The sequence below is a fragment of the Fulmarus glacialis genome, unplaced genomic scaffold (assembly GCF_000690835.1).
Source record: "Fulmarus glacialis isolate BGI_N327 unplaced genomic scaffold, ASM69083v1 scaffold14508, whole genome shotgun sequence".
NCBI lineage: Eukaryota > Metazoa > Chordata > Aves > Procellariiformes > Procellariidae > Fulmarus > Fulmarus glacialis.
Genome location: NW_009226496.1, coordinates 6,363 through 16,433, shown reverse-complemented (window position 1 = coordinate 16,433; position 10,071 = coordinate 6,363).

Below are 10,071 nucleotides of genomic sequence, written 5' to 3'. Positions count from 1 at the left end.
TGAATCCCAGGGTCAGAGAGCCTTAGTCTTACAGGGACAACAGCTTCTGTCTGAGGCAGATGATCTTTATACCACTGAAAAGTCTTTGTAAATTCCACACTTACAATTGTGTCAAGCCCCTGCATATATGGGACCCTTCCCTTCCCTTCCCTTCCCTTCCCTTCCCTTCCCTTCCCTTCCCTTCCCTTTGTCTCTTCTCTTCTCTTCTCTTCTCTTCTCTTCTCTTCTCTTCTCTTTCTCCTTTTTTCCTCCTTTTCTTTCTCCTCTTTTTTCTTTTTCTTATTCTTTTTCTTTTTCTTTTTCTTTTTCTTTTTCTTTTTCTTTTTCTTTTTCTTTTCCCATCACTGCAGTATTTTAACACTTCTGTGCACTCACACTAAAACAAGTCACGGTCTGGTCTTTAAGATTTTGTGAGAACTGACAAATTTGGTCAAGGGTGAGATTTTGCAAATGCTGTTAAAAACACAGCTTTTCATGTGGCAACATGTTCTTTTATACTGGAACACATCCTAAATTTTCACACATGTGCAGGAAGTGAAATCACACCTTTTTATGGCAGAAACAGCTTAGCACAGTGAAATGACAGCTTTTCCCTATAAAAAATGCCTTTAGTTTTTGTGGAAACCAGTGAATTACTTGAGGCAAAACCACAAAGTGTTTCATCAGCAGCACAATGGTTTTTAATGCAGCTCTGCCTTGAAAAGAGCTTGAGGAAGATGGAGATCAGGGGATGACACCACTGGATGTATCAGCCTTGCAGCCCAAATATGCTGTACAAGGTTTGAGTGCTTTTTCAAAAGATTTTTAATTTAATGGTGTCTTCTAAGTCTTCCTTTTCCCTCCTTCCCCATCTTCAAAGTCTATTATTTCCTCTCCTTTGATCCCAAAATTTCTTCCCATGGTATTTTTAACTCTCCCTGCCCCCACCAGACTGACTCCCATCCCCTCTCCCTGGGCCCCCCAGCCGCTCTGGCTGCCTCTTCCTACCACTGAGGGAAGCCAAGGGCCACGCAGACTGTAGATACAACTGGAGCTCTCTGACGTGCTTTAGCGGTACCTGCATGTCCTGAGTTAAAGGCACCCCGGCATGTGTCCTGGCCATTTCACACCCCTGCCATCATAATTTTATTGCCTTCAGTGGGAACAAGCGCTGCAGTATCTGGAGGACCGAGGCAATTACTTTTTGCTGGGAAATCCATTCTGTAGCGCTCGTAAGCTGGACATACGACATTTTATTTCTAAGTTTGCTTCTTCACGGGACGGGAGTTGCAGTGAGGTGAGATGGGTTGCCATGAGTTGCTCTGTCCTCTCCCAAGCTGCACCATTCTCAAATGTGTTTTCCCTTTCATCTGCTTCCTCTTTAACATCCGTGTGTGCTTCTCTTCCCTTAGGCCATGGAGAAACCTGTAGATTTGGAGGAAACTTACCATTGTCACTCATGGGAGAGCTCTCAAAGCAGACTCTGGGAAGCCTTGCAGATGCTTTCAGCATGTGGGTGCTTAGCAGGAGTCAAGAAGAGTCCCTGCATGCCCTCAACATGATGCAGAGTAATTTCAGTTTCTGTGCTGTCATTGAGGGCCTAAACTGTGGCACAGGAGCACCGAGAGGAGAAGCATAATTTGCAGCAGTTGAAACGCAAAAGTAAATCAGTAGGTAGTAAGAGAAACGCGTGCTTGCTCTGTCTTGCATTTGCAGGTACACCCATGTGTGTGGGAAAGGGTACAAGTGAAAAAGGCATTTGTACAAGTGTCTGGGCGGGTTGTATGCACTGGAGCCGAACTGCCTGCTTGTTGAAGGAGAGATTTTAAACCTGCCTGTAAGTCCAATAACCAGCTTTCTAACCACACACATCCCACACCTACATTTTTGTGTTCTGCAGCTTTCATGTTGGTCAAATAAAAAGCATCAGCACCACATCTACTTGTTTGCATTGAGGACCAATATGTTTTCTTTGCACTTTAAATACTGTTTAGAGCTCTCTTTATGAGCTTCAATTAGGAGTTTGCTATGGAGGGCTTATTAGAGCAGTTTTATTGGTACTTTAACACATTTTCTTTGTTAAAAGCTAGTTTAGAAGCTAGTTTAAGAAGCTTGTAAATGGGAGCCACAGTGAGCTGTCTGTTCCACTGACAAACGCATATCAACAGGCCTCCCAGAGGGTTCCTCAAGTCACTTGGTCAACCTCTACGTGAGCATCCGCGGTGAGCCCTAGCATCTGTCGGGTTTTCAGGAAAGGGAGTTGGGTGGGGACATCAGGGAATAAATATTAATTCTGGAATTCTGGGGAAAAAACAACCCCCAAACTGGAAGTTTTACCTTTGATATAAACTTAAGAGCTCTGAGAGATCCAGTCAATTCGGTATCCAAAGGAATCAGGTCAATAAAACACAAAGAAATCACCCAGACCGGTTTCACCAGCAGAAGCAGAGGTCAGGACTGGGAGTGAAGAAACTTTCCTGTTACCCAGGTTTTCTGTCCAGGCTCAGGCTGGAGAAAGCCACATCATTGGGCCCCCTTGTCTCCTGGCCGTGACCCGAGGAAAGCCTCCTTCTTGTGGTCTCTGGAGACTCCACAGCAGGGTAGACATAGCTGAGAAGACCCTGTCCCTGGACGAGGGGCAGTGGAGAGCACCCGAGGGGCCATGTCCATCCTCATGTCCCACGCGTGTCCGCTTGCCTTTGGAGCGGAAACCGTGTGTGCTGGTTTCTGTTTTCTCTTTCAGTATGGTTCTTGTTTTAAAGGCACCTAGAGGTGAACTGTGGCTACTGAGGACTGGCTTGGGGGAACAGGGAAAGCCACTGCAGCAGAGGAAGGAGTGTGAAGATCTGCCCGAAAGCGCTGCCCATCCTGAGAGGCACCCACAACCCCTCTCAGGTGGCAGGACAATTTAAAATAATTCATGTTTTGGCTTCCCCCTCGCATGCTGTAGCTTTTTTTGGATGTGGCCACCCCATCCCCACCAGCACCCTGCAGCTCCCCGGCTCCCCCAGGCTGGGTCCCCCCTGCAGCCGGACTCCCGGCTGGGCAGCTGCCCCGCCAAACACCCGCGGCTGCCATGTCGGGACGGCTGCCGTCCTCCCGCCCAAAAGGCGCCATCAATCCTCCGCACCCGTCTTTCTGCAAACGCCTGCAAAGCCCATGCCCACGAGGGTCCCACTGCAGAAATCGCGGCCGTGTCTGCTGAAGCGAGCTTAGGAGTAGGTGGAAAGTATCTCCTCCAGATCCCTCGGGGAGTGCTACAGAGTATCTAAACAAGTCTGTTTCATTAGCCACATTATATTTTCCTAGGAAAAGTATGCAAGTAAATATTTTCTCCAGGCTTTTTTCTTTTCTCTCCTCTTTTTCTTGGCTGCTTTTTTCCCTCTAAACCTACAGTACATCACTCACGACGACTTAAATAGTGAAAACTGTCTACAGTTTATCTAAGGATCAAACAGCTGTTGTCTTCACAGGCCTTTTTTATTAATATGAATTAATGTTTTCCAACTTATTTCCTACATTTCTGCTGGGAAGAATAACCCTTCCCAGAAGCATTCTTTGGCAGATAGCAAAATAATTTGAGTAGCAGATATATGATCTCATTTTTTTCTGGACAGATTACAAATTGGAGATTGGCTAAAAGTGGATGAACACAATAAGTATTTTAATCTTGCAGTGATTTCATGTGCCTAAATGCTTCAGCTGCCTACACTTTCCAAGCTATGAGCTGCATCCTTAAGCACTTAAACTGCCTCTAATTGCAGAGGATACCGTGGCCCAGACCTACTCTAATGGAAGAGGGAGTGGGTTGTTTCCATTTGTATGTCACTGCAGAGGTCTCTGAGCATTAACTACTTGCCTGAACAGCATTTCTCAGATGAAGCGCTTTGGAAATATCAATGTTCGAGTCCTATTCCAGCCTGACATTCACAGAAATAGGTTGCTTTTGACATAGCTGGACTGCTGCTTCTCTGCAGCTGGATCCTGCACAGTGGGTCTGGAGGTAAAGGCCTCAAAGTGCTGCCTTAGAAATGCTCTAATATTATCTTCCAGGGAGAGTCTTTACCGCTTTAGACTGCTTTAAACAGCTTTAAGAGTCAGTCCTTCTAAAGATTGCTGTTGAGCCTGAGAGCATTCCTGGATTTATTCATATGCGCTTTATAATCTACATGTATGTCACAGAGACTTTTGCCACTTGATGTAGGTGCTGTTGGAGCTCTTGCTGACCCTACCTAGCTATGGCAATGACACGTGAACCTGCACACTCCCACGTCTCACCATTTCTGAAACAAGCAATTGTGCACATCTCTTCCACTGAGAGCTGAAGGTCTCTATGATTTGCACCCAAGGGAGTGATGGGTGTTCACCAGAGACACAGCAGATGGAAGGGAAACTGCTGACTTTCATCTCCAATTATTTCTGCTTTTGGAGAAGGTTTAGAATTAATTTCCAATTGCATTAACTCAGCGTAAATATGTCGTTGGCTATAAGGAGTCTTTCCATGTAAAGCACCGTGTTCCTTAATAGTCCTTGCTTTTTCCGTGCTCCTCTCTAGCCAAGTCAGGAATGATAAATAACTAGGAACCCAGTTTTCTCTGCATCTCAAATGCGTTCCAGTATAATTTTTGGAAATCCTGGAGCAGGTAGTTCGTTTTGCTTCTGTGATGCTTGATAAGCATTGTATATGAAATGATAAATTGATGGGAAATCTCTCAGTGATCTCTTGGAGCCTTGCACCACATCTCCACTCTATCAAACTGTGTGGAAAGGACTGAGTGTGGTGATAAAATATTGGGAAGATTGCCCTTTTCCTTCTGAAAAATGACTGAACGGAGGATCCTGCTCAGCTATAACAGGCGGTGGTACAACCGCAAGGCACTGACACTTGCGGCAGGTCTGTCACCTCTGTGACCTGAACCCAGGCTGGAGACGGTGCATGCCCTGACCAGCATTGCGCTGTAATAATTTAAGCTGGAGTGATTTATTTAAATCTGTACCAATTTTGCACCTCGGTTCCTTTTTCTTTCTTTGCATTTCATATAATTCTCTCTGTTTTCCTACTTGCCTTCTTGACTGTTTTCTTCCTTCAAGAGGGCTTTTCTGTATGTAGGTGATAGGAGCAGCCGAACGAAACAATAGAGGATTTTATGTTGTGAGAGACACATCGTATTAGAGTGACCTTCACAAAACCGATTTCTTGGCGCTTCAATCTCCTTTAGGCCTTGCACGTAGCTGCAAACTAGTGGGCAGGTTTTCATCAGTATCTTTAATCAGGTTTCAAGACACTATAAAAACACAACAAAAATCATAAAAATTCCTTTTGTCTCAAACACATACCTTAGCAGTAAGGGATGTATCCCTAAATATTTCCTCAGAAAAAATTAATGAAGCAAATTAAGAGAAAAATTCTTTCAAGCTGTTCCAAACAAACTCATTTCACAACCTTTTATCATGCTTCCTTGCCGTTTGGGAAATTTATTTAAGTTATTAAAAAATTCCCTAAAATTCTCAGCTGAAAAGTTGGCTTCTGTTTTTTCTACAAAGCTAACTCACCTGATTTGTCAGAACAGCTCGAAAATGAAGTGCTAACTGGTGGGTTTTATTGAAAGGAAACCAAGTGGAACAACATATGTATTTTCTTAGGAAACTAAAAAGCTCACAGTCCTGTGGTGTTCCTTGGGGTAAATTCTTTGTTATGAATTACAACCTGCTTACTGATGAGTTGTTAATAAAAAGTAGACCTGCTGGGCCATTATTTTTTTCCACACAGTATACCCAGTTTAGCTTTTTTTTTAACGTTTTCATTAATGCACTGAGTGTGAATAAATCTGTTTCCAATTTGTAATTGTTTTCCCTTCATCTGGACATTAATTTATTGCCAAATCTAACACTCTTCTATTTTTAATATCCCTCCAAACTGAAGAGCTGTTTTAAAAAGAGAGAGAGTAGAAGAATGCAGGATAGTGGGAAGGATCGCTCTCCCTTTCTTTCCTCTTTTTCTCGCTCTTTCCTTCTCTCTTGCTTTCATCTTTTGCTCTTTCACTCTCTCATTCTCTATTTCCTTCTTTCTCCCTTTCTCTCCTAGATCATATCCCGGGATCTGGCACCAGGAGAAAGGGGCACTGGGGCTCTCCTGGGGCCCCACGGCGCTTTTAGAAACAACAGCCGCCAGCTGAACTCGTACGTAGTTGACAGAACGGTCTGAAAGAAACACTGGAATCAAAGTAGAAACAGATGGTAACCTGAGGTGGCAGTACAACTTCATTTAATGTGGGATGGCTTTTTATTTATTTGGTTTATTTTTTGATTTTCTAGCTAAGCATCTCTTTTCATGGGGGACCCTCCTTCCTCACTGATTACTGCACTGTAATCTGGGCCATAGCAGCAAATCTCGTTTGTTGAAGAACATGAAGGGATTAAACAGAAGGCAGCCAAATACCAGTGTGTTTCAATGGATATTATTAGCAAGTGGCTCTCTTGCTATTTCGGTTCAACACATTTGCATGTATTCACATGAACTGGAGGCACGAGTCCAGCCCCTAATGATGGAGCATTACTATCACAGTCAGGAAAATCTGCGGCATCAGCAGCAAAAAATGTGTCTATTTTTCTGGCCTGTTTCTTGCCATGAGGAGGAGGATGTATGGAGGAGAGAAAGGGGAAGGGAGGGTTAGTGGTTCCTGGGGTGTTTTCAGAAGCAGCAGCTACCGGTGGTGGCAAATCTCTTGGCAGGCTTTAAGCTGTGCTTGTGCATGTGAGGAGAGATGCCAGGAGAGGGGTGGAGATGCATAAAGTAAAAGCAGCTGATGTGGGATCCCTGAAGCAGTGCTCCTTAGATGCAGGGGGTGCAGCCAACAGCCCAAGCATGGTGGCTTTGAGGGATGCTGCACTCAGCCAGCAGCAGGGCTGGTACCGGGAGTGCCAGGGCATGCGGGAGGCATGTGCCCTGAGATGCTCTGCAGCAACTCGCAGTGTCCAGCTGCCCTGGCCAGGAGAGCTACCTCCAGAGAATGGGATGTTTACACACAATTTCTCTGTGGCCTTCCACTTACCACCTGTTCAGCTTCATAAAGGCCTTTTCCTTAGACTTTCAGCTCTCCCAAGAGCCTGGGGCTTGGTTTTGGGGGGCAAATAGCCACCAGCGGTCTTCATGCTCCCTTGCAGACAGAGGGAAGTGAGAGCAGTCATGTTTTGCTCCCTTCAGAAACCCCTGGGTTTCCAGGGAGGAGGGCAGACGCAGAAGTCAGAACCTTTCTGGGCACCTGGGCTGATATTAGTCAAGGCTAATTTTTAGGCTGTGCCAAGCAGACACTGTCTGGGCTCTCGGACTCAGCCCTGCTGGAAAAGCCAGGGGGGACTCTGATGTTACTGATATTGTTTTGTAACATATTAAACACAGTCAGGAGATGGATGAAAGTGCCAAAATAGATAACTGTACGTGTGGTGTTTGCGTAGTGATTACGCCCACTCCACATACCATTGTCAGCTGCGTTTTTGTGATGGACTGGATGTGCTTATCCTAAAACTCCTGGCAGCAGTTGCAGGTACTTTTCACTACTCAGATGATAGCATGGTAGCACAGGCTAGATGACACAAAATAAAGAGAAAGGAAAAAGAAACAAGCTTTCCCCCTACTCCCATGTGGTACCAGTATTCAATTCCCCGGTGTGGGGACACTCCTCCATCACCCACTGGGATGTGGGACCAGTGGGGACACAGCACATATTGCAGAGAGCAGTTGCAGAGTTTCTTTGTCTCAAATGCTTTTGACAGCAACTTCTGTACTGCCTCTGCTCCCCCAAAGATGCTGGTTTTCTCACTGTGTGAAACGTGCTCTTTGGCAAGCCAGAGAAACTGATGCAGACACATTTTATATCTCAAAACTTTTTCTTTTTTTTTTTTTCTTTTTTTTAACCACAGTTAATTCTTCCCTTTTGCCCTGGGTTATAGGACTTATGTCCGGAAACAATAGGAGCCTAGCACCTTCCCATATGATCTCTTTCTTCGTTTTAGCTGCTTGTAAAAACCTATCTTGGTCCCTTGAGTCCTAAAGAGTAATAAGTCCATTGCCTCCACAATTGCCTACTCCATCTGGGACTCTCATTGGGATTCAGTCCACACATTCAGTTCAGGTGGGATCTTCAGAAAAATCAATAACCAACATGTCTGGCAGCACTTTACTGCATGGTATCTGTGTCCTGCTTCCTGGCTGGGACTCTCAAAATACTGATGTTCTGTTGAATTGGGGTTTTTCCAAGGTTTCCAGCCACCTCTCTGTTGCTCTGTGATTTTTTTTTTCCAGTTGACTGTAATCTATCTCTCATAATCTGTATAGAGATGGCCATTCTTCCTGCTTCGCTGTTTCCCCTCTAACTGAGGCCCTGCAGTCTGCAGTGTTCAAATTACGGCCTTTGGTATTATCGAATGATGCCGCTACTTCGGAAAGCCGCGGGTGACTGCAACCTGCCAGTTACATCCTCTGCTGCTGTCGGCGTGCTCCTGCCATAGCACCAGGCTTTCGGCCGAGCAGTGGGCTCTGATCCCGGTGGGGGGACACAGCTGTGGGGTGGGCTGCGCTCCAGCGCCGGTAGTGTCAGGCTGGGCAAGGGGGGAGATGGGGGGCATTGCTAATGGTATTCCCCACAGCTTATCTGGGGTCATGTTTATACTGAAGCACAGAGACAGGGTTGTAGTGTCACCCACAAACGCTAAGGCAGCTTTAAACTCGCTTGCTTGGGTACGGGTAACAGCCTGCCTGAGGCAGCACGGAGCTGTAAAACAGCACAAGCTGTAAAACTGCTAAAGTACCTGGATCTGGTCCATACCGAGCTTTTGGATACTGCTGCTAGGTCAGGGTTGAGGGCTGATAATGTAAATCTATGCGGCTGCAGCTAATGCAATGAGCTGCTGTGCAGCCATTCCCCTGGGGAAAGGAACAGAGCTCTGTGCTGGACTGAAATGTCCCTTTTCAACCCATTCATGTGAATTCAGCCATTCATACCTGGGAAAATATCATTGCTGTCTTAGTGCGGGGAAAGTGAGGCACAAGGAGATTAATGCCTGATTTTCGGCCACTCTGGCTGAAACCACCTCTTGCTGATGGATATATAATGTAGCCTGGTCAGCACGTCTGAAGAAATCAAGCCTCAGCGGACTTGTTTCAGGTCACAGAGGCAATACCTGGAGAAGTACTGACCCCATAAACCCTGAGTCCCTTGCCAGTGAGAAAACTGGGAGACATTTTTTCCCGCTCCAGAAGCATCTTGCTTGAGCAAGCACTAACAAAGCTTTGCCAATGTTGAAGATGGTCTGATTTGGTGTAATTATTCGTTTTGCTGAGGCTGGCCCTGACTCAGTGCTTCCGAATGCTTTTGAACCTGAAGCCTGCAGAAAGCTGTTGGTCTATGTGATAGAAAGTTGTCATCTTTGCTTATGCAGAGCTCCTACATTCTAAGTAATGAAGGCTGTTAGTGACCTGGTTTTCAGTTTCCCTTACCATCACACTGGTTTCTGTTCCAGGGGCAGGAAGGGTGAGTACTGAGGTCCCCTGGAGAGATGGGGACCCCTTGTCTCCTATGTAACTCTCTCTCCAAAGTGGTAAACAATTGCACTTTTGCAACTGTACTGCCAAATATCATTGACAGAATTTCAGCTCTAGACATGCCATTGCCACCAATCAACCTGGCCTTTTCCATTATTCAGAAGTCAAAAAGGCTTTCTAAGCTGGCCACTGAAGGACCGAGCAGCTTTCCAGTCCTGTGGAGGTGGTGTGTGAGTTGGCTTTGGAGCACCTGAATTCTGTCATCCAGGGGCAGATGCAGGGGCATCTTCACAGGGTTACTCTTGCGTATAAAGAGAGGATGCCTCTTTAATGCAGCATCAGTAAAAAGTCTTCAAAGACATCTTGAAATTTGTAATTATCTATAATTTTATGCAGATTTACATTACATGTGGATTCTGAACAAAAGGAACCCTTCCTTTTAAAAAAAATGGGTTTAGGTTGGTTGTTTTACAAAGTATTGGTAGCTGACCATAATGCTCCTCACTAACAATACAATGCCCAATATGTAGGCATTTCTTCTTTAGAAACAA